Source organism: Mus pahari, chromosome 4, assembly GCF_900095145.1.
Source record: "Mus pahari chromosome 4, PAHARI_EIJ_v1.1, whole genome shotgun sequence".
NCBI lineage: Eukaryota > Metazoa > Chordata > Mammalia > Rodentia > Muridae > Mus > Mus pahari.
The window spans coordinates 36,574,100-36,598,427 of NC_034593.1; positions in this window are offsets into that span (position 1 = coordinate 36,574,100).

The window sequence follows — 24,328 nt, forward strand, 5'->3', positions numbered from 1 at the left end:
ATCTATCTATCTATCTATCTATCTATCTATCTATCTATCTATCATCTATCTATCTATCTATCTATCTATCTATCTATCTATCTATCATCTATCTACCCATCTATATCTATCCATCTATCCATCTATCATCTATCTATTTTCAGCTTATTTACTTGTATATGTAGAGTACAACTTGTTGGAGTCAGTTCTTTCCTTTCATAATGTAGGTCCTATGGATCAAACTATAATTGTTCAGGGTTTGAAGTAGCTGCTCTTACTTAAGCATTTTACTGGTCTTGATACAACTTTTAACTTGCTTATTCTGGATCTCTGAATTTTTTTGACCTTTTGACTTTTGATCAGGTACCTAATATTTTCCTTAATGAAAGAGTCACTATGGGTCTCTAACTTAAGCATTACAAAGAGAATAAAAGAATTGTTGAAATACAAACACTGGGAGAGTCAGTGAGAAAGATGTGTAGTTTAGGCAAGTATACTATTGGTCAGCGTTTATTGATCACTATTACATAGTAAATATTTCATCCATTAATTTACCACTACAAAAGCTTGAATGCTTGCTATCACTTGAATGTGTGTGCTCCCATGAGATTCATGTGGAACTAGACATGGTGGTACAGTATACATGCTCACTGTGTAAGGTTAGGGCAGAAGGGGTGTGAGTTTGAGACCTGTTGGGCTTCAGCAAGAAACTATCTCAAATATAGCACACAGTCCCATAAATTTCAGTCACAAGTAAGATGCAAAGCAATGCTTGGGTCCTGAGGGCTTCTTTGTCATGTGCAGCATGAAGCCTTTCTTGAAAGAGGTGTCACACAGTGCTCAGCACCTCTATCTGCTTTTTTCTTTCCACCAAGGAAGGACAGCATATCCAATTGGAGGATGTGGTGAGACGCACCCGCACCCCTCTATTGCAATGATCTTACTGTCCCTTGATCTTGCATTTTAGAACATACATTCCTATTATTTGCAAATCAACCAATCTCAGGGATTCTATAACACCATGAGGAAACTCGCATAGTATTCTTTTATCATTCACATTTCCATAGTCTGAACTTGGTGGGTTATCTAGTCATTTCTACTTCAGGGCTTAAGAAGTTAAAGTAAGAAGCTTACTAATTCAGCTTGAAATAAAGCATTCATTTTCCCAGCAAGTGCTAGTTGAGAATTTTCACCTATATTTGCCTCTCAAATTTGATTTTTGTTGAGACAAATTTTTGCTCTGTAACTATGATTAAGTGGAACTGCCCAGGTAGCCAAGTTGGCATCAGATTTGTGGCAATCCTCCCGAGTACTAGGAATATGGTACGAGCCACGGCACCTGGCCTCAAGTCTATTCGGGATTTGTTTTAGAATACAGAATTTAGCTCTAAAATTTTCACTTAAATTGCATCAGATCCCTGCTTGATAACTTCCAGGATTTTCCACTAAAGCGTGGCTAAAAGTCATGTGACTCGATTCAGCCAACACAATTATAAAGCAACTGCCTCTAACCCATGCTCTACCCAACCTGGCCACATTCCTGTCTCTTTTATGCTTCAATGGACTTATTTAAAATGTACAAAGTTCATCTCTTCTTCAACTCCTCTGCTATCACTATTCTTACTCCTCATGATGTGCTTGTCTTAGATCTTGATTAAAGTTCAAGCCTTCTATTCAGTTCGTGACTGAAATACATTCATAGATGTGGTACAAAGTGCCCATTTCCTACAGTTTTAGTCAAGGTATTTATTCTCATTTTCATTCTATACAACCATATCCATTTATAAAAGGCTGTGTAGAGTTTTTCGCTATTTAAAATTATTTTAAATATTTTAAATTATTTTAAATATTAGTATTCATGTTTCTGAATGTTTATTATATGAATACTTTTTTTTCTAGTTTCACTGGGCTAGAAACCAAAGCTATCATCCTCAATTCATTTATCTCTTTTTAGAACCTCATCTAAAAACTAAGGTATAAAATATGAAAATACATATTTAAAATACTATATTTTACAAAATAGGTAAAAATAACAAGGCAGAAAAAATGGGAGTACCTTATTTGGGAATACTTTAATTCTCAGACTCACAAATGTTTATGTTTCTAGACAACCCAGCAAGAATAATCAAAATACCATAGTGTTTTGTGTTTAGGTTCATTCTTTCCCAGACTCATGGATGGTATGCTCAAATGTTTTTAGTGATAGAAAATTTTAGCCCCAAGCAAAACATGCAATGTAAATGTTCATTTTATGGAGTAATTCTGGTTTCTAGAACACTTTTTTGCTCAATTTAAGTGGAGTGCATTTGGTGTTTAAGTCTATAGGTATCAATGAAACCACATCTTGTCACAATAGGTGCTCACAGCATAAATTATCATGTGGTGAGCATTATAACAGTTACTGTGACATCAGAAGCACATTGAACTATGTTCACAGTGACAACTCTTTACTATTTTATGTATTCCCTTTTGAACATCTACTATTTTTACTATACATGAGCTGTAGAATTTGTGATCAGTACAGTTGAATATCCAGGGGCCAACTACTAAATATTTTACAACTGGATCTCTAAATGCAGAAGCAACCTAAATGATGGTTGACATGTTGGCTTACTTTAATGAATAAGATGAAAGAGAAATAGCAAAGACCTAGGTGGGAATGCTATTCATTTGTCAATGACAAGAGTAATTACTTTCTTGAATTAGATAAGAAGTTTTGAATTCCAGGCGTATTTTTTTTTATGTTATTTGAAAGGAATTGCAAAAAGAACACATATCCTTTTAAGTTTAATTACAATGCAATAGCTAGGGACAAGGAAAAGATTTAAATTTAGTCTGTTTCTAAACATTATTTTCTTTCACTTTCTCAACTTTAAGTAATCTGCAGTGTGTGTGTGTTTCTGTGTGTGTGTGTGTTTGCATGCGCAGGCATATATATATATATATATATATATATATATATATATATATATACACATATGTGCACAGACACAACATAATTTGTATAAATTTCCAAATTCCTTGCCATAACTGTTCCTAACATGGTCAAAGTAAAGATGCCAATTTGTTGTTATTAACAAAAATACATAGAACCATACATTAGCTAAGCATTTCAACCATACAGATACAATGAAGATGAATACCTTTAAGTGAAATAAATAACAGTACATTAAAAGTCACAAAATTGGGGGTCATAGATAGTTACATTTCTGACAGTTCACAAATCAGCATTTCAATACTTTTTATCTGTTTTAAGTTTGTACAACTTGATTTCTTTAACAACTGGTTCATGAAATATTTTGAAGTAACCAGCCATCTTTGTAATCTAATAGGAGCCATATCTAACATACTGTTCTTGACTGATTATATCAGCAATCACAATTCATTCTTTAAAGAAGCAATTTTATTAACAATACAGACTATTCATTCTTTCTGCTTTAAATAGCTCTACTATGAATACAGGGCAGACATTATTCTTTCAGTAATGAATGTATTCACTTTCATATAGGTGGAGGGGGTTTGAGACATTTAGAGTAGTGACATATATCTATTAGAGTCTTAGTTCAGATTGTTGCCCATTGGTGCAGCTATAGACATAAGTTAAAGTTTAGAGTTCTCAGTTTTAAGTTTGATTTGATATTTCATATGTCTGATGGACAGTGCCTTGACTTAATATACTTTAAATGCTCTACGGGATTTCAACTTGGAATTCTTCATAACTTAAAGATATCTCTGATTATATTGATTACATTTTTGGTTGTTTTGAGCATATGTAGAGGACAGAGAAACTCAGACTTGATCATCAACCCAGAAACTTTGACTGCATACTACTTTAAGGGGGAATGTATTAGAAACCATGATCTTATTCAGGAGCTCCATGAAACTTTTTGCCTTGGGGAAGAGAGATGCACTAATGGGCAAGCACTGAGTTCCTTTGCTTTGTATTGGACTTGAGTCAGGCTCACACAATGTCTTTGAGGTACACTATTTTGTGTTTACTCATTATGGTCTAGGATAATGTTGCACAAAATTTTAAGCCTGTTTTGATAAAGAATTCATATTTAATTTTGCTTTTTATCATACTTCAGAGTTTTTATTTATTCACCTATTATTGCCAGATAACAGACTTTCACATTCCTCCCTACTGGCTTTCACAAAATGTGCTCTTTAAGGCAAAACTGTCCTTTCATTTGGAGTCAGGTGTGTTTTTCTTTGGCTCTGTTATATTTCTAATTATTTTCTTTGATGCCTTTAAGGAAGTTTGAGCGTTTACTGTGCTCAACAAGCATATTAATATTTTTTTGGCTTGAACTTTCCCCTTAACTTGCTTGAATAGAACAATGGCAGGACTTGCACCAGTTTGCAGTTGCTCCAAGCTCCCATAGTAAGACTTGTCAGGCTTTCCTTTGTAACCAGACTCCTATTGCCTCCATGTATACGTTATTACTACATTAGTTCTCAGAAATCCACATGCATGTGACCAAAGGAAGAAATCCATGTTTTTTTTGAAAAGAATAAAAAACCAAGTGTGTTTTTCCTTTTCATATCATCATTTAGGTGAGTTACTGATTCTGGTTGAAAGTTTATCTTGAACCTTTCTAAAAAGCAGGGCTCCACCCTTTCTACTCCTAGAGGTGATGAAATAGGCCATCTCTAACAGAAAATCACAGACTCTGCTCCCTGCATAGATGATTCTGTACTAGACTGAAATGTATTACTGTCCCTTGATGTCTTATAACAGCTGTGAGAAGAGGCACAGAGAAGGAGAAAGAGTAACATTGTCTTTCCAATAAAAACTACAGGACAGATATGGCCCACTTCCAGAATGAAGGTATCTCCTGTGATCTAGGAGTTGCTTCCAAAATGAAGGTTTCTTTTACACAGGTGGAGGAACCCCACTCCTTTGCATTCAAGCTTCAGCACATGGTCATTCTAAATAGAGAACATTTTGAATGGGATCCCAAAATACAAAATACATGGTAGAAACAGAAAGTAGGCTACATAGGTGAAAGTCCATTAGATGCTGAGACTTTCTGTATAAATCCTGAACTGTTGGGTCACTTATGTATACTATCATATCATCTGTCAATAGTGATATCTTGACTTCCTCCTTTCCAACTTGTATCCCTTTGATCTCCATTTGTTGCCTAATTTCTCTGGCTAGAACTTCAAGTACTATATTGAATAGATAGGGGGAAAATGGGAGGCTTGTCTAGTCCCTGATTTTAGTGAGATCACTTCAAGTTTCTCTCTGTTTAGTGTGATGTTGACTATTGGCTTGCTATATGTTCCTTTAATTATATTTAGGTATGAACCCTGAATTCCTATTATCTCTAATATCTATCCCCTGAGAGGCTTAGCCAGAGCTGACCAATGTCGATGTAGATGTACACAGCCACACATTGGACTGAGTGTGGGGACCCCAGTAGAGAATTTAGGACTGTAGGAGCTGAAGGGTTTTTGCAATCTCATAGGAAAAACAAGAATATCAATCAACCAGACCACCCGCTAACCCCCAGAGTTCCCTAGGACTGAGCCACCAACCAAAGAGTATATAGTGGGTACCCATGTCTCCAGCTGAATATATAGCAGAGGATTACCTTATCTGGCATCACTGGTAGGGGAGCCCCTTGATAATGGCTTGCTAACCCAGGATAGGGGGGAATACTAGGGTGCTAAGGCAGGGATGGGTAAGCAGGTGGGGGAGCACCCTCACAGAGGCAGGGGGAGGGAGGAGGGGATAAGGGACTTGTGGAAGGGAAACTGGGAATGGATATAACACCTGAAATGTAAATAAATAAAATAACCATTAAAAAAATAGACATTTTGAAGAAAAAAAACCAACCAACCAAACCAATCCAACCAAAACAAAACAAAACACCTAAAAAAACCAAAAACCAAAAAAAAAAAAAAAAAAAAAAACAAAAAACTAAAACAAAAAACAAAAAACAAAAAACCCCCCTGGACTTTCTTGATCCTTGATTACAAGCTGGTCCTGTTGACCCAGATAGGACCTGTTCTCCTTCAGGATGGAAGAAAATGAGACAACAAAGCTGTGAGATGAATAGTTCTCTTTGCTTCTTTTCATTAAAAGATGCTACCTGTTTACATGGTTAAAAGAAGAGCTGATTCTAGGAAGGTATGACTTTTCAGCTCCCACCACTCCTTGGGGCACATTCTGCGAACTGTTACTCTAACTTTTTCTTTCTGGTGTGTAGTTTTGAACCATTCATTGCTGCGATCCTAGGGTTAAGTAGTGTGGGAAGCCATTTCAGCTTAACCATGTTAAGTTTGGATGAGGGCACAGAATTGTAGAAGAAACTGAAACTTACGATTGTGCTTAATTGGCTTAAACTCTTCAGCCTATTGTGCTGAAGTACACTGGGTAATACCATGTACTGTTACACTGTGCAGATGTTAAAGCGTAAAATCCTTTAACTGCAAACAGCACTTGTCACTCCATCAACTATTCAAATTGTCAGAGATGTATCAGCCAACCCTAACTACCCTCTGCAGGCAATCTGGAGCCAGCCTGCTGTTTAATAACCAGCATTTAACAAGAAATAACATGTAGATGTGGCGTGTGGTTTAAAACATTGTGTTAAGCGTCATTAAAACTCAGTCTCCTAAGAACCTTATTAAGAGTTATTTCCTTGCTATAATAAAACATTTCTGTGTGACTGTTTCGATCTAGCTGCTAACAATACAAACAAAATGCCTCTTAATTTAGCATCCCACTAGAGGGCCATTGTGACTGTGGAACTGTAAAGGCAGGGAGAAAAAAACAACCCCAAACCACCCTTGCCAAATCCCCATTTATCAGTGAAACTGAAGCTCTGGGAGGCTTCGATTTTCAGATTTATTTTTACAGTGCTGTTTTTCTTCTTATACACTTTGGCCTTATTATTTGGGGCCGTGCCTTTGTTCACAACTGGAAGGAAAGTTTGCTGGTGACAGAAATGGGTCCTACTTCTAGGAGTCAGTGTTTCCTAGTTGTGGGATGGGTTGGTAGAGACCTAAAGTGAATGTCTACATTTCCAAAGAATTCATGCACTCTTGATTGTAGCATTTATTTGAAAAGAAAATGAAATTTGCTTATCCCACAATTAGCTTAAAATCCTCCCATCCTGCAATTCCTCCAGAAAATACATGCATAATTATGTCATTTAATGGGGATAATAAGTCAAATCTTCTATGACAGAAATGTAAGGAAACCCAAGTCACTGTTAACTCTTCCCCCTTGGAAAATGTGTTAAAATAAGATTTCCCTGAACTGCTATTTCCAGCACTTAATAGACAGCTTCAGAGCTAATGATATGGACAAAGGATGACAATATGTTGACAGAGGATGGTAATGAGCCAGACTTAGGAAAATCTCATTGTGATATTAGCAACCTCAAATTACTTCTCTGACCTGGATGATTGAAAGTGAATAAAGAAATATAATGTACCAATTTTTTACATACCATCATATCTTAGGTATAATGCTTAGACAAGTTAATATTAAGGCTTATACTTTCATGAATGCCATGTATATGAATGTTGAAGGAGGAAAATTTGTACTCTAGATGTGTAAGTTTATTGGTTTTTACTGAACTACACAGAATGTGGAATGTAGGTCTTGTGATACAAAACATATTAATAATTTTCAATCAATGAGTGATAATTTACCTTTAAATATGTTTGAGTAGCTGGATCACAAATACCAAAGTAGTTGTTTGTGATGAATGTTGGTTAGGAAAGGTATGCAACCATACCTTCTGGTAGGTGCCAGCTCCCGGCCACCTTGGGCATGAAATCTGTGGACAGTCCCACAGTCCCCAGAGGACTCTCCACACTGCAGGTGCCCTAGCACGCCCAGGATCTTAGGATGACTGGTGAGTGGAACCCAACATCTCTTCCAAACCAATTGTGACAGGCCTGTGACAGAAGGAGCAAGGAAATAGGAGCCCTGTGTGACCAGTGGTTCGGGTTCTGTCTGGTCAGTGCTGGTTTACCTTGGTTTGAAACACAGCAGACAGCCCCACAGTCCCCAGAGGAGACACCAATTCCAGGCGCTGTTAAACACTTAGTATCTTAGGATTCCAGGATACCAGGATACGAGGAGCATGGGCACACCAGGATCTCAGGGTCTCAGAGGAAGCTTGACTTCCAAGAATTCTGACACACCTAGAATCTCAGGTTCATTGGATCCCAGAATCACAGGATCAGAGAGAAAGATAGACTCTGAGGAGTCCTGAATCAACTGGGATTACAGGAAGGACAGGCTGCAATCAGATATATTGAGGGCAGCAGGCATTTGAGATAATCAGATGGAAGGAGGCCAATATAAGAACAGAAGCAACATAAACCAAGTTTACTTGGCATCATAGGAACCAAACTCTCACACCATAGCAAGTTCTGGATACACCATTACACCAAAAAAGAAAGATATGGATCTAAAGTCACTTCTCATGATGATAATGGAGGATTTTAAGAAGGAAATAAATAACTCCCTTAAAGAAATACAGGAGAACACATCCAATCAGATGAAAGATTTGAATAAAACATCCAGAATCTAAAAATAAAAGTAGAAACAATAAAGAAATAGCAAAGTAATACCACTCTGAAAAGAGAAAAATCTAGAAAAGAAGTCAGGAGCCAATGATGTAAGCATAACCAACAGAATACAAGAGATAATAGAGAGAATTTCCAGTAGAGAGATACCATAGAAAACATTGACACAACAATCAAAGAAAATGCAAAATGCAAAAATATCCTAACACAAAATGTCCAGGAAATCCAGGACACAATGAGAAGACCAAACCTAAGAATAATAGAATGAAATGAGAATGAAGACTTTCAACTTAAAGGGCCAATAAATATCTTCAATAAAATTATAGAAGAAAACTTCCCCAACCTAAAGAAAGAGATGCCATGAACATACAAGAAGCCTATAGAACTCCAAATATTTTGGGCCAGGAAAGGAATTCCTCCGATCCAATAATAATCAAAACACCAAATGCACAAAACAAAGAAAGAACATTAAAAGCAGTATGGGAAAAAGGTCAAGTAACATATAAAGGCAGACCTATAACAATTACACCTGACTTCTCCCCAGAGAATATATAAGCCAGAAGATCCTGGGCAGATGTCATACAGACCACAGGAGAACACAAATACCAGCCCAGGCTACTATACCCAGCAAAACTTTCAATTCGCATAGATGGATAAACCAGTATTCCATATAAAAACCAAATTCACACAGTATCTTTCCATGAATCCAGCCATTTAGAGAATAATAATGGGAAAACTTCAACACAATGAGGGAAACTAAGCTTGAGACAAAGGAAGAAAGTAATCTTTTAACAAACCTAATGAAGATAGCCACATGAACAGAATTCCAACTCTAACAACCAAAACAACAGGAAGCAACTACAACTTTTCCTTAATATCTCTTAATATCAATGGACTCAATTCCCTCAATAAAAAGACATAGACTAAAAGACTGATTAAATAAACAGGACCCAACTTTTGGCTGCATACAGGAAACCCACCTAAGAGAAAAAGACAGACACTACCTTAGAGTAAAAGGCTGCAAAACAATTTTCCGAGCAAATGGTTCCAAAAAACAAGATGGACTAGACATTCTCATATAGAATAAAATCGAATTTCAAACTAAAGTTCTCAAAAAAAGATAAGGAGGTGCACTTCTTACTTATCAAAGATAAAATTTACCAAGATGAACTCTCAATTCTGAACATCTATGCTCCAAATGCAAGGATATCCACATTCATTAAAGAAAATTTTGCTAAAACTCAAAGCATACATTACAGTTTACACAATAATAGTGGGAGACTTCAACACCCCACTTCCATTAATGGACAGATCCTGGAAACAGAAACTGAACAGAGACACATTGAAACTAACAGAAATTATGAAACAAGTGGGTTTAACAGATATTTATAGAACATTTCACCCTAAAACAAAAGGATATATACCTTCTTCTCAGCACTTCATGGTACTTTCTCCAAAATTGACCATATCATCAGTCACCAAACAGGTCACAGCAGATACAAAAATATTGAAATAATCCCATGAATCCTATCAGATCACCACAGATTAGACTAACATTCACATGGAAGCTGAGCAACACTCTACTCAATGATACCTTGGTCAAGGAAGAAATAAAGAAATTAAACACTTTTTAGAGTTTAATTAAAATGAAGCCACAACATACCCAGACTTATAGGACACCATTAAAGGAGTCCTAAGAGGAAAACTTAAAGCTGTGATTGCCTCCTTAAAGAAGCTGGAGCGAACATACACTAGCAGCTTGACAGCACACCTAAAAGCTCTAGAACAAAAGGAAGCAAATTTACCCAAGAGGAGTAGACAGCAGGAAATAATCAAATTCAGGGCTGAAATCAATGAAGTGGAAACAAACAGAACTATACAAAGAATCAACCAAACCAGGAGCTGGTACCTTGAGAAAATCAACAATATAGATAAACCCCTAGCCAGACTAACTAGATGGCACAGGGACAGTATCCTAATTAACAAAGTCAGAAATGAAAAGGGAGATATAACAACAGAATCTGAGGAAATCCAAAAATCATCAGATCCTACTACAAAAGCCTGTACTCAACAAAACTGGAAAACCTGGAAGAAATGGACAACTTCCTAGACAGATACCAGCTATAAAGGTTAAATCAGGATCAGATTAATGCTTTAAACTATCCCATATCCCCTAAAGAAATAGAAGCAGTCATTAATAGTCTCCCAACCAAAAAAAGCCTAGGACCAGATGGGTTTAGTGCAGAGTTCTATCAGACCTTCAAAGAAGACCTAATTTCAACTCTCCTGAAACTCCTCTACAAATAGAAACAGAAGATACTCTACCCAATTCATTTTATGATGCCACAATTATTCTGATACCTAAACCACACATATACCCAACAAAGAAATAGAACTTCAGACTGATTTCCCTTATGCATATAGATGCAAAAATACTCAATGAAATTCTTGCAAACTGAATCCAAGGACACATCAAACCAATCATTTATCATGACCAAGTAGGCTTCATTCCAGTGATGCAAGGATGGCTCAATATATAGAAATCCATGAATGCAATCCAATATATAAACAAACTCAAAGACAAATACCACATGATCATTTTGTTAGATGCTGAGAAAGCATTAGACAAAGTACAACAACCATTCATGATAAAAGTCTTGGAAAGATCAGGAATTCAGGGCCCATACCTAAACATAATAAAAGCAATCTACAGCAAACCAGTAGCCCACACCAAACTAGATGGTTAGAAAATGGAAGCAATCCCACTAAAATCAGGGACTAGACAAGGCTGCCCACTCTCTCCCTACCTATTCAATATAGTACTTGAAGTCCCAACCAGAGCAATTAGAAAACAAAAGGAGATCAAAAAAAAAAAATACAAATTGGAAAGGGAGAAGCCAAAATATCACTATTTGCAAATGATATGATAGTATATGTAAGTAACCCCAAAAATTCCNCCAGAGAACTNCTAAANCTGNTAANNANCNTNAGNNNNGTAGCTGGATATAAAATTAACTCAAACAAATCAGTGGCCTTTCTCTATAGAAAGGATAAACAGGTTGAGAAAGAAATTAGGGAAATAATACCCTTCACAATTGTCACAAATAATATAAAATACCTTGGTGTGACTGTAACTGAGGAAGTGAAAGATCTGTATGATAAGAATTTCAAGTCTCTGAAGAAAGAAATCAGTGAATATCTCAGAAGTTGGAAAGATCTCCCATGCTAATGGATTGGCAGGATCAATATAGTAAAAATGTCTATTTTGCTGAAAGCAATCTACAGATTCAATGCAATCCCCATCAAAATTCCAACTCAATNCTTCACANAGTTAGAAAGGGCAATTTGCAAATTCATCTGGAATAACAAAAATCCTAGGATAGCAAAAACTATTCTCAACAATAAAAGAACCTCTGGTGGAATCACCATGCCTGACCTTAAGCTGTACTACAGAGCAATTGTGATAAAAACTGCATGGTACTGGTCCACCAAAAGACATGTGGATCAATGGAATAGAATTGAAGATCACGAAATGAACCCACATACCTATGGTTACTTGATCTTTGACAAGGGAGCTAAAACCATCCAGTGGAAAGAAAACAGCATTTTTAACCAATGGTGCTGGTTCAACTGGTGGTTACCATGTAGAAGAATATGAATTGATCCATTCTTATCTCCTGTACTAAGCTCAAGTCTAAGTGGATCAAGGAACTCCACATAAAACCAGAGACACTGAAATTTAATAGAGTGAAAGTGGGGAAGAGCCTCGAAGATATGGGCACAGGGGAAAGATTCCTGAGAGATTAGCAATGGTTTAGCTATAAAATCAAGAATTGGCAAATGGGACCTCATAAATTTGCAAAGCTGTAAGGCAAAGGAAATAAGACTAAAAGGCAAACAACAGATTGGGAAAAGATCTTTACCAATCCTAAATCTGATAGGAAGCTAATATCCAAGAAGTTGGACTCTAGAAAACTAAAAAATAACCCGATTAAAAACTGTGGTACCGAGCTAAACAAAGAATTCTCAACTGAGGAATACAGAATGGCTGAGAATCACCTAAATTTTTTTCAACATCCTTAATTATCAGGAAATGCAAATCAAAACAACCCAGAGATTCCACTTCATGCCAGTCAGAATGGCTAAGAACAAAAACTCAGGTGACAGCAGACATTGGCGAGGATGTGTTGAAAGAAGAATACTCCTCCATTGCTGGTGGGACTGCAAGCTGGTACAACCACTCTGGAAATCAGTTTGGAAGTTCCTCAGAAAATTGGACATAATTCTGCCGGAAGATCCAGCAATATCACTCCTGGGCATATACCCAGAAGGTATTCCAACTGGTAATAAGGACACATGCTCCACTATGTTCATAGCAGACTTATTTATAATAGACAGAAGCTGGAAAAGATTCCAGATGTCTCTCAACAGAAGAATGGATACAGAAAATGTGGTACATTTACACAATGGGGTACTACGCAACTATTAAATCAATGAATTTATGAAATTCTTAGACAAGTGGATGGATCTGGATGATATCATCTTGAGTGAGGTAACCCAATCACAAAAGAACACACATGATATGCACTCACTGATAAGTAGATATTAGCCGAGAATCTCAGAATCCTTTTTAGAAGGGGGGACAAAATACCCATGGAAGGAGTTACAGAGACAAAGTTCAGAGCAGAGATTGAAGGAAAGACCAGTCAGAGACTGCCCTACTTGGGGATCCATCCCATAAACAACCACCAAATCCAGACACTAGGCAAATGCCAACAAGAGCCTGCTGACATGAGCCTGATATATCTGTCTCCTGTGAGGCTCTGCCAGTGCCTGGCAAATACAGAAGTGGATGCTCACAGTCTTCCATTGGAGAGAGCACAATGTTCCCAATGAAGGAGCTAGAGAAAAGTACCCAGGGAGCTGAAGGAGTCTGAAGCCCCATAGAAGGAACATCAATATGAACTAACCAGTACCCCCCAGAGCTCCTTGGAACTATACCACCAATCAAAGAAAACACATGGTGGAACTTGTGGCTCTAGCTATATATGTAGCAGAGGAGGGCCTTGTTGGTCATCAATGGGAGGAGAGGACCTTGGTCCTGTGAAAGCTCTATGCCCCAGTCTTGGGGAATGCCAGGACCAGGAATGGGAGTGGGTGGGTTAGGAAGCAAGGGGAGTAGGGAGGGGATTAGGGATTTTCGGAGGGAAACTAGGAAAGGGGATAACATTTGAAATGTAAATAAAGAAAATATCTAATAAAAAAATGAAGAAAAAAAAAAAAGAAAAAGAGGAGGTATGGTCTCCATAGACTTATGTGTTTGAATGCAAGGTCCTATAAGTAGTGGTACTTTTAGGAAGTGTACCCTTGTTGCAGTAAATATGGCATTGCTGGTGAAAGTGTGTCACTATGTTGAAGCTTTGTCCAGTGTGACACAAAGTCTCCTTTTGCTGCCTGTAGGTTATGATGTAAAACTCTCAGCTCCTTCCCCAACACCATGTCTGCCTGCATGCCCTCATGTTTCCCACCATGATGATAATGGACTACACTTCTGAAACTGTAAGTTGGCCACAATTAAATGTTTTCCTTTATCAGAGTTGCTATGGTCATGATGTCTCTTCAAGCAATGAAAGCCCTAAGACATTAAGTTATATACATTTTTAGAATGATGTTTTAATAATATGAGTCATGAACTTTTTTATATTAGATGATAGGATATAAACATTAATGATATTTCTCCTGAATTTTTTTTTCTGGAGAGATTTAAATTGAACAGTTTTTTTTTTCAAATTATCTTGATCATGTCTATAATTCATCAGGAAGGAAGGCATCTATCTGCAATACATTCCTCCTATAGATTCAAGGAAAGGAACCACTGACACTTGATTCAGGAAGCAGGGTAAATCATATATTTCTCACCCAGTTCAATGTGGGAGTGCTGATGTTAACTATTAGTATAGCCACTTGGAAAACTGAACTCATCACCCAATGAATGGTATGCCGGTAGTGTACCTAGTGCCCATTAGAGGGTAGTGATATATTTTTGCATTTACTCTTATATCTGAGCAGTAGAATTGTGAATTCAGTAGCCACCTTTTTACCACATTAAAATTCACACAGGGCCCAATAAAATTTGCCAGTTGATTCCCAGGGGGCCCTCTGGGGAGGGAGCCATTAGTGAAATGCACAATTTAACTAGGATATAGAGTGTGAAATCTGTTCAGTGTAGTGAGATACGTGATCTCATCCACAAGCAGCTGTGGATTCTTTTTTGGAATCCCTCTGAGTCATGTCCCTCTACAACATTTCTTTGTATGCCCCCTTTCAGGCATAATGTTCATCAACAATTGAGAGATATCATGCAATAGTTTATCTTGATAGAAAATAGGTCTTCTAAACTCAACTCATAAGCACAATCTTGGTTTTTGGAACTTACAGATGAAATATAAATTGAGTCTTTGTGTTTTAACTCTTTTTTTTTTCTGATAAGTCTTTTATTTTATTTTTTATTTTTTTATTTTTTCTTTATTTACATTTCAAATGCTATCGCAGAAGTTCCCTATACTCCCCCNNCCNCCCCCCGCTCCCCTACCCACCCACTCCCATTACTTGGCCCAGGCCTTCCCTTGTGCTGGGTCATATAAAGTTTGCAAGACCAAGGGGCTTCTATTCCCAGTGATGGCNNATTAGGCCATCTTCTGCTACATATGCAGCTAGAGACACAAGCTTGTGTTTTAACTCTTATAAACAACTCTCCCATCCAGATTATGATAGTTTTCTTGAAATGGAAAAGTTTGTAATATAATTTTCTTCCTGGTATTGATATGCAATAAAAAGATCTCAACGCTAAAATGCAAATTTCCATACATTACAAATCAAATATTTGAATGTTTACCGAAAGAGTATTTTAGATACAAAATTGTAAGGATAGAAATTTTGATTCCAAAATAATTATTTAGGGAGAATTTGGAGATGAATCAGCGGTTATGAGTACACACTAATCATGCAGAGAACCCAAGTTCAATTCCCAGCATCTGAGTCATATAACCTACAATCACCCGAACTTCATCCCCAGGAAATCTGATTCTTCTGGCCTTCATGAGCAACAACATTCAATACCCACATGTAGGGACACACACATAACTAAAATGACCACAAATCTTTAAAACAGAATTACAAGGATTACATAAATGCAAAGGAGGGATACATGGCCCAGAGGCAGCACAAAAAGAACACCTCTGATCATGTCTTTTTTTTTTTTTCCTCTTAGCACTTAAGATGAGAAGATATCTAGATATCTTACTAGGTAGAAGGAACTAGAATGGACATGTGCTTAGCAAATGTACAATGGCACATCACTGGAAGAGCTTAAGATGCTGGTCACTCTAGCTCATAGTGTTGGAGAGTTAAATAATATATGTGGAGGATAAAAGTTGGTGATGTCCAGAGCATGCGAGACAGTAGATGTGATTAAAATGATTACAATTTTCTGCCATCATGAATTATGGGAAATGAAATTTGAGCTGTTCTGGGGAGTACAGAATTTAATAATGATTTTAATTTTTTTTTGGTACAGTCTATTTGGGTAAATTAAATATGTTATATTGGAGGATAGAATATGACTCTATTAGTTCAGTAAAGTGGCTACAAATGTCTCAACTAGTGTACCCCAAGTCAAGAAAAGTATGAAGACAGCCACTGGAGATATAGGAAATAGAGATCATTACAATTAAGAACTAATTAAATATGAACATTTTATGATAAAAGAAGTTATATTGGAACATAGCTGACTTGAGCCTTGTGTTTGCTTTAATATTCATCTGTACCCCCAAAGAAAATAAATATTCTCAATCTATTTTCCTAAGTTTTCTGTTTTGTGCTTTAAATATAGTTAGACAATGGCTTCCTGGCTTTTAGGAGTGAATCTTGTTTGGTGGCATCTTATACACAGATCTGGAGTCAAAAACCTTTTGCAGGCTTGAATCTCATTCCTCCCTTACTATCTCTCACAACTGCTCAATGTTGTTCCATTGTCATATGCTTATCTTCTACAGTCTCTTTACTCCTCTTCATTCCCAGTGTCATGAGCATCTACTGGAGTAATGTTTTACTGGTCTCCTTCCATTCTGTTGTCCAACACTGACATCCAATGCTCTTTCAGACAAACAGCTATATGCAGTGGAAGTCTTTCATTTTGATCATTTGGATTTGCTCCCTCTCATCTCAGGTCAAGTTTTATATTACTCTGCATCTCCTATATCTGTACCAGACCTATATTTAAGTTATACTGTCCTCAATTTCTTATTTCAATGACTTGACATGTTCCTTTTCCCTCCTCTGAAATGATTCATTTCTTGTCCCAGCTCTTACCATATTTTATCTTTTTGCTTATGTGTCTCACCTCAGCATAGATATCACTTCGCCAAGGAAACTTACGACTCCAGTAGAGCCAAGTCAGGTTACAGTAATCTATTTGTGTAATGTTCTAGGTTGTTTTGATATATCACTAAATAAGTAGTCTTAAGACAATAGAACTGTGTAAAATTGGAGTACAATAATTAAGGGTAAGAATGGTCCTAGAAGAAGGAATAAAATTTGAATGCAGAAAAATGTAATTAGCAGTTAAGGATTTGTGGAGCTTGTTTGTTATCTGTAACTGAGGAAAAAAAAATTAAAGGCCCCAGAATAACACTGAATAGGACTGAGTAGGGAACAACAGGGTCAATGATGTAGCAAAATCAGTTATGACTGTGCATAAGGCCATTGGAGATATAGGCTGCTTGTGAAAACATTAAGACACAAAAGCCTAAAGATAGCAATGATGTGTTAGTAGACTGAGGAAGAGAGACGAGATTCTCTGTAGAGAAAAAATAAACACAGTAGCTAGATGTGTGGACTAATGCAGGAAAGAAAGCAATAGAGGGGAAACAAATTAAAATTTAGCAATATTTGCTGGACATGATGGATGAGACAAAGAGAAATAATTTTTTTTTCATCTCAGTGGAGAATTTAGATCGCAATCTATCGCTGTTGAAAACTTGGCCACAATCTCCATATGGTTAGGTGATACCACTTATCTCCTGCTATTGAATTTCTTGCATTGAAAGTATGGCAATTATATAGGTTTCTGTGTTTAAACACGGAGAGTAGAGACAGGGTGATATTATTGTTAGTGATAAAGCCTGTCAGTTATGCCAATAGGCTAATTCTTCTTCCACAGTTGTTTTTACAAGGATCATGATCAGAGAACAATTTACAAGATTGAAAAATATCACAAGAGGAGTAACATTTACATTAGCTGCACTATAGTATGTCACACTTAGCTATAAATCTTTCCACTTGTTAGTTCACACAATGTTTATAGTTTTTATGCAAAGTACATGAGGAAATGGAAAATTCTAGATATATTAAGCAATTAGAAGAAGATCATAGAGCCAATGAGTAGGTCACACATGAAACAAAAATTCATGAAATCTTTCTGCAGAAACCTATTTCATATATGAATATTTACCCAACACAGTGATGGAGAGAGAGAAAAAAATCTATTTGGGGAACTTTTAAGGAGTCACTTGTTTCTTGTTCTAGAGAAGTAAAGAAAGAGCTTGAGGAAGAATGAAACCACACTTTCAGCATAATGTCTAATGCTAACTTTGACTCTCAATCAAACAGAATCTTTCCCGATGAGACATTTCACTATTCTCAGTAGTAAACCTGTATTGTAACAACTACACTATTATTATTATTATTATTATTATTATTATTATTATTATGTCTCTATTATAACTATTGATAATCTGTACTCACAGATTTTATATTTGTTGCTATCTCTCACTATATAAATATCTTCACAGTATCCTTGAACTTTTATATCTTGGGTCACAAAATTACATATTCACTGGTTTCTTCAAAGGAAACATATAATGACCCATGGCTTAGGGAAATGAGCTGCAAGTTAGTCACTATTTAAATTGAGAAAAAGTAGTGTGTATAAACCAGTAACTATTATTGGTATCCTATTAGATCAACTTATTTTTTTCCACTCTAAGTATTTAAGTCATTTTTCTCTCACTCTTGGTTTCTCACTAGCTGGAGGAAGGGAAGCAGAGTAAGTCTCTGCATGGGGAGTTTACTTCATCCACAGGGGCTTGTCCACTGAGGAAATGCATCTGCTCTGTGCTGTGCGAGGTTTCCTTGGTAGCTTGTTCCTCCCCAACAAGCAGCATCAATCGTCCTTTGTGCATATATGCACTTCATTTCTGCCAAATTTCACCAGATGTTAGTTATGTTTCTGAGAACAGAAGATGGGCAGGATCCAAAATCCTTGGGAAGTTATCTTCTGCCGGAGCTCACCTGAATTCTGTGGGGAACACACACAAAGTGAAATCCAGCATAAATCATCTCACTTTGACAAGTTCAATGTAGATTAAATATTTTCCCAGGGACTCCAGGCTGCTGTATTTGTATAGAATATAGCGAAGTAGAAAGATGTTTTTATTTTCTCTAAAATGAGGGTTATGCCATTCTTTTCAGGTCGTGTTCTGTTTCTACTCATCTACAGGTCAAATTAAAAATGAAATTGGTGTGATTAATGATAATGCCTGCTTCAAACTAAACCATCTACTGTCTATTCTAAAGAGATGGTATACCAAGGAGTAACAATTGTATGAATCACATCATCTTGAACAGAACAGTCTAAGGACACAAATAGTCAGAGGGGAGTTCCCAAAAGGAACCAAAAAAAAAAAAAATTGGCTAAAAATATTGCTGTCTTTTCTCCTTATATCTCTATACAACACTCTATCAGATGACTTTGAAGACAGAGGGCACCAGGTCAAGAGCATGTCAAGAAATGTCCTGAAGTAAGGTTGTGCTGTCAGAGAAATGTTCACCATCACTCATTGTTAAAAAATATTCAGACTGCATTTTACATCTCTACCTTAACTTATAATGCAGCAAGTGGATCTCACTATTCCACCCCCCCCATCCCTGTGGTCAATAAACGAGTATTCTTGAATTATGGGGGCAGGGGAAGGGTCATAGCAAGGAGTGGCTCTTTCAAAGAGCCCAAAACATAAGTAGATTAAATAAGTAGGAATCACAAATGAAGCATTGTTCTTCTTTGTTCGCATTTCTACAACAGATGGTTGAGTGAAAAGCTCTTACAAACTCAGAATACTGATTGAATAATGGAATATTATCTGTGCAGCTCATTTAGAATATGTAATTAGGTTTAATCCTTTGTTATGTGCCCAAGTATATTTAAAAAAAAGAAAGGAGCTTAAGTTTAATGTTGGTCCAGGAACATTCAAAGACTTTTAAACCTAAGCTTACAAATTTTTTGGGCAGAATGATACTCTATAAAAGTAACATGTGTAATAAGTCAAAATTACCTATTACTTCTTTCTAAGAAAATAGGTTAGATTAACCCCAGAGGTCAGTTGCTTTAGAAATCCTATTCCAAAGTATTACAACAAGTAAAAAGCGTTCATATATTTTCAGTGTATATTAGAGTAAAGGTAATAAAATAATAACCCCAAATATTACATTAAAATTTACATATGAATGGAAATAATAATGTTATAAAAATACATAAATCCTGATCAAAATGAAAAAGAAGTAACCGGGAATACTAATAACATGCTTAGATTCTGTTTGTTTGAAAATGTTACAAATTGTTAGGAGAAAAAAATATATTGGAAAATCCATTGTTTGTCATTTATCTTAATGATGATTCTATTCACTATAAGTCAATAGTTAATAGAATACATATTTACTCCTTGTGCAAGAGCTTCATCATGTACATCAAATTATATATTTTGTGATGAGATTAAACAAGGGCTATCCAGCTCTTAACTAACTAAACTACCAATATTTTTCATTTATTTATTTTTAACTAAATCTCATCTGAATGTTTTTTTAAATAAAGCTTCTCTTAAATGCAAGTATGTGTATTTACCATTTCATTTTTTTTACTATTTCATTTTTTGTGTGTCAGTTATTCTAGTTTATATTACAATTTCATGTGAATTTTATTATCCAGTGGTAATGATAACCATTTTAGTGAATTCAGACTAAATAGAGTATCTTGTATTTTCTCATAAGAGATCTTCCTGAGTGACAACAGTTAACAGATTTGAGTTAGTCACATTGTATTTAACCATATAATTATTTTTCAAATCCCAGCTAATGCATGTCTCTTAATATTTATAAACAATTAGACTGTCAAAGAAGGAACAGGCTACATGTCAAAAATAGAAATGATACATTTGTGATTCTTATCCACAACAACTTCACAGAGTAGTCTGTGAACTGTCATATTTTTAACTTGCAATTTCTAGTATGTTAAGAACAATACCAGCCTCATAGTCACTGGTTGGTAGAACATTCAGTAATAAGAATGTAGAGATGCCTGTGCCCTAGATACATAAGTTTTTAATTATCTATCTATCATCTATCTATCTATCTATCTATCTATCTATCTATCTATCTATCTATCTGTCTATAAAACTTTCTCTCTTTGTGTGTGTGTGTAGCTTGATTTTGATATTGACTATTGTACAAGTGATTGTTTGAAGTACTCTACCTTACACAACAGGTTTTTTTTACAGGTCCTTTGTGAAAGACCTGGTTCAAAACATTGCCTTTCTTCCTCTGGAGTATCTAGGGTATTAAATGAAGAAAACTATCTAATACAATCACTTGTTTACAAAATATAATTTTAGATCCAATTTGAAAAATAGAAAAGGAAAGAGAATTTTTTAAATGGATTATTTTATAACATTGATCAAATTGTTATAATAATAAGAAACAATAAACAGGGTGCAATTTTTTTGGTCATTACCTCAAACATTTTTCCACAGGTATTAAGAAGTCAGAGATATTCCTTAAAAGTATTCTATTTATCCTTTATCTCTTGAAATATGCAGTGTTTGCTACTGACTTTTTGCTGTTTAATGCACACATATCTGAGTTTGTGTTCCATGATTCCTCTTGAATATTTGGACTCTATACAAGGGCTATGGCCCTTACTAACATATGAATTTTATTTCCAGTGGTACCTTTTTCATAATATATCTTTCCCACTTCTGTGTCAGATGTACATTCTGGGAACCCTGGTTTGAAACCAAGCACTAATTTTGTAGTTGACCCTGATAATTTAAATAAATGAGGCAATTTTAACTAGAAGTGTGTTTTTTTTCCTCAAAAATATAATTGAACATCAAACAGATTTTAATAGTGAAAGGATGTAGAGTAATTTTCTTGAAGTATGTGTTTGTGTGAGTGTGTATGTGTGTGTGTATGTGTGTATGTGTGTGCATGTGTGTGTGCATGTGATTTCTATCATAAACAGTCCCCAGGCAATCTTCTATAATATACACTTGTGAGGAAAATGCAATTTCTCATAGAATATGATTTTTATATTATGTTAAAAATTCTGCTAGTATACATTTATACATATGACATAAAATGTGTAAATGTGTATGTTGTGACTAAAGGCTTTATCCTGGCTAGCAGCCATTGGGAAAGCATACAACAGATTAATTCATTGTGATTTTTTAATCATATGCATTCTTAATATGAATTATTTGTTTAATTAACACCTTCTGCCTTAACAAGGGGTGTTAACATATGGTAGCATCTGCTGAGTCTTGCCTCCTGATGTGAAATGAAAGATTTTGAATTTAAATATTTGCCAGATATATGAACACACATTCAGTGGGCTGTGATTGGCATCACCTCCGTTAACCAAATTGTTCTGTGTGTAAAACTATAAAAACGAGTCACAATTCAATCTGTATGTATTTGTAGCTCTTATCTGTAGCTACATCATATAGGGACTTATTCTGGGTGCCACAACAATGAACCTTGCTGGATATTTTAATTGTATAGAAAGAGTTAATGCAACTTAAAAACTTTGTACAAGTTGTGCATTCGAAAAGTAAGTAAGAAACTTCAGTGAGAAAAGACTTTTGTACCCTGACTCTTCATGTTTGTCTGATTTAGGATTTGTGATCCTAGAACGGGCACAGTAAATATAAAAAGTAAAAGTCAGTCAAAGGGTAGAAAAATAAAATATGTTAACTATAAAGAGAAAGTACAGTAAGTTGAACTGGTAATTATGATCTGTAGTGTTCATTGAGCCCCATGTGTATACATGTGTGGTGGTCAAAATGAGTGAATTGTTTTTGCTGTGTAAATTGTTAGTAGGAGGAATTGATGAGATGGCCCAATAATTTTTGTCATATCTGAACAGATTATTAAAGAGCAGAAGTTTCTGGTGGGAAGAATCACAAACAAATATATAGAGTCAAAAAATAGCCAAGAAAAAAAAAAAAACTAAAATAAATTAGCTTGATTCTCTAAAGTCCTGATACATTGTTAATGAAAGAATCTTAGAGAAGAAATTCTCAGTCATAACTTGACACAGAGAAATGCTGTACTATAAGTATTAGTGTATAAGCATACATAGCATTAAAAATGTAAAAGACTATAGTTAGTCTACGTATACAATTGTAGGAATGTTAAAATATGGATAGTATTATCTGACTGACAGGCTAGTGCTGTGAGTTTAGATTGATCCTGTGTGTGCTTGTGTGTGTGTGTGTGTGTGTGTGTGTGTGTGTGTGTGTGTGTGTATAAACACGTAGCTATGCATATACACTGCTATCACTGCTATTTCCAACTTTTTGCACTTTTTCTTTCATGGGGCATAGCATCAGCATTGAAAACCAGACAACACCAGGTTGAGTGCTAAATAGAAAGAATAAAAATAGAAACCATAGATTAAAGGTAATGACATCTCAGAGACTGAAGATGTAAAGGAAAGAAGTACCTGTTCTTTCCAATATTTGTTTTAAATTTCAGTGTAATAAGGCATCAGACTCAACGACCAAAAGTTAAGACTGAAAACTGCAATAGACATTTAAAAATTTTTGGAGCTCATTGTATCAACCTCTTGCTAATGTGACCCTAGTCAAAAGTCCCAGTGTGATATTGAAAGACTAAAGGAAGAGGTAGGCTGAGACTTTGGGAATAAAGCTATTGAGCCTGCTCATTAAGGTAATTACAAGAATCAAGAAGGCTCAGGCAGGAGCAAACAACTGAATGACTGAAGTCTGGGGTTTTGTTTCTAAGTCATACTTGAGTTTCAATGGATGAAAATATTGTAAAGGGGAAATTCAAAATTAAAATAAAAAGATCGTTTTGGAGGTTAGGAAGCTCAGGTTTAAATTAGTAGGAGTTGAGAATGGCTGTGAGTTTGTTTGAGAATTCAGGGATGGTGGGATCCTCATTTTACTTTATAAGATTGAAAGAGAAAATGAAACACGCACACATTCATTGAAATATTTATTAATAAATTAATCTCTGTGGCTAAATATTTCAACTTGTCGCTTTCTATTAAGATAACAGTCCTTTAACTTGATGTGAGCCTGTTGAGCAGTTCTACTCCCAAAGGGCAATTGATTATCTGGAAATGATAGTGGAGAATTAGGAGATGCGGGGATTTTTTTTTTCACTATTTTATACAGTGATCAAGTAAGGCTGGATGCTGGACATGCCACCTGGAAACACACTACCACCTTAGTGAGCATGCAGCATCAAACACCTCCAAGCAAGTAGTTAAGATCTCACCCTGAGACTCACAAAAGGACTTTAAAGTCCGCAACCATAGGCAACCTCAAAAGATAAACCACTACCTGAAACTTTCTACTTTATTATATTGTCTTCCCTGTGAGAGAAATACACTTGACCTATGTTGTGTGTGTGTGTGTGTGTGTGTATGTGTGTGTGT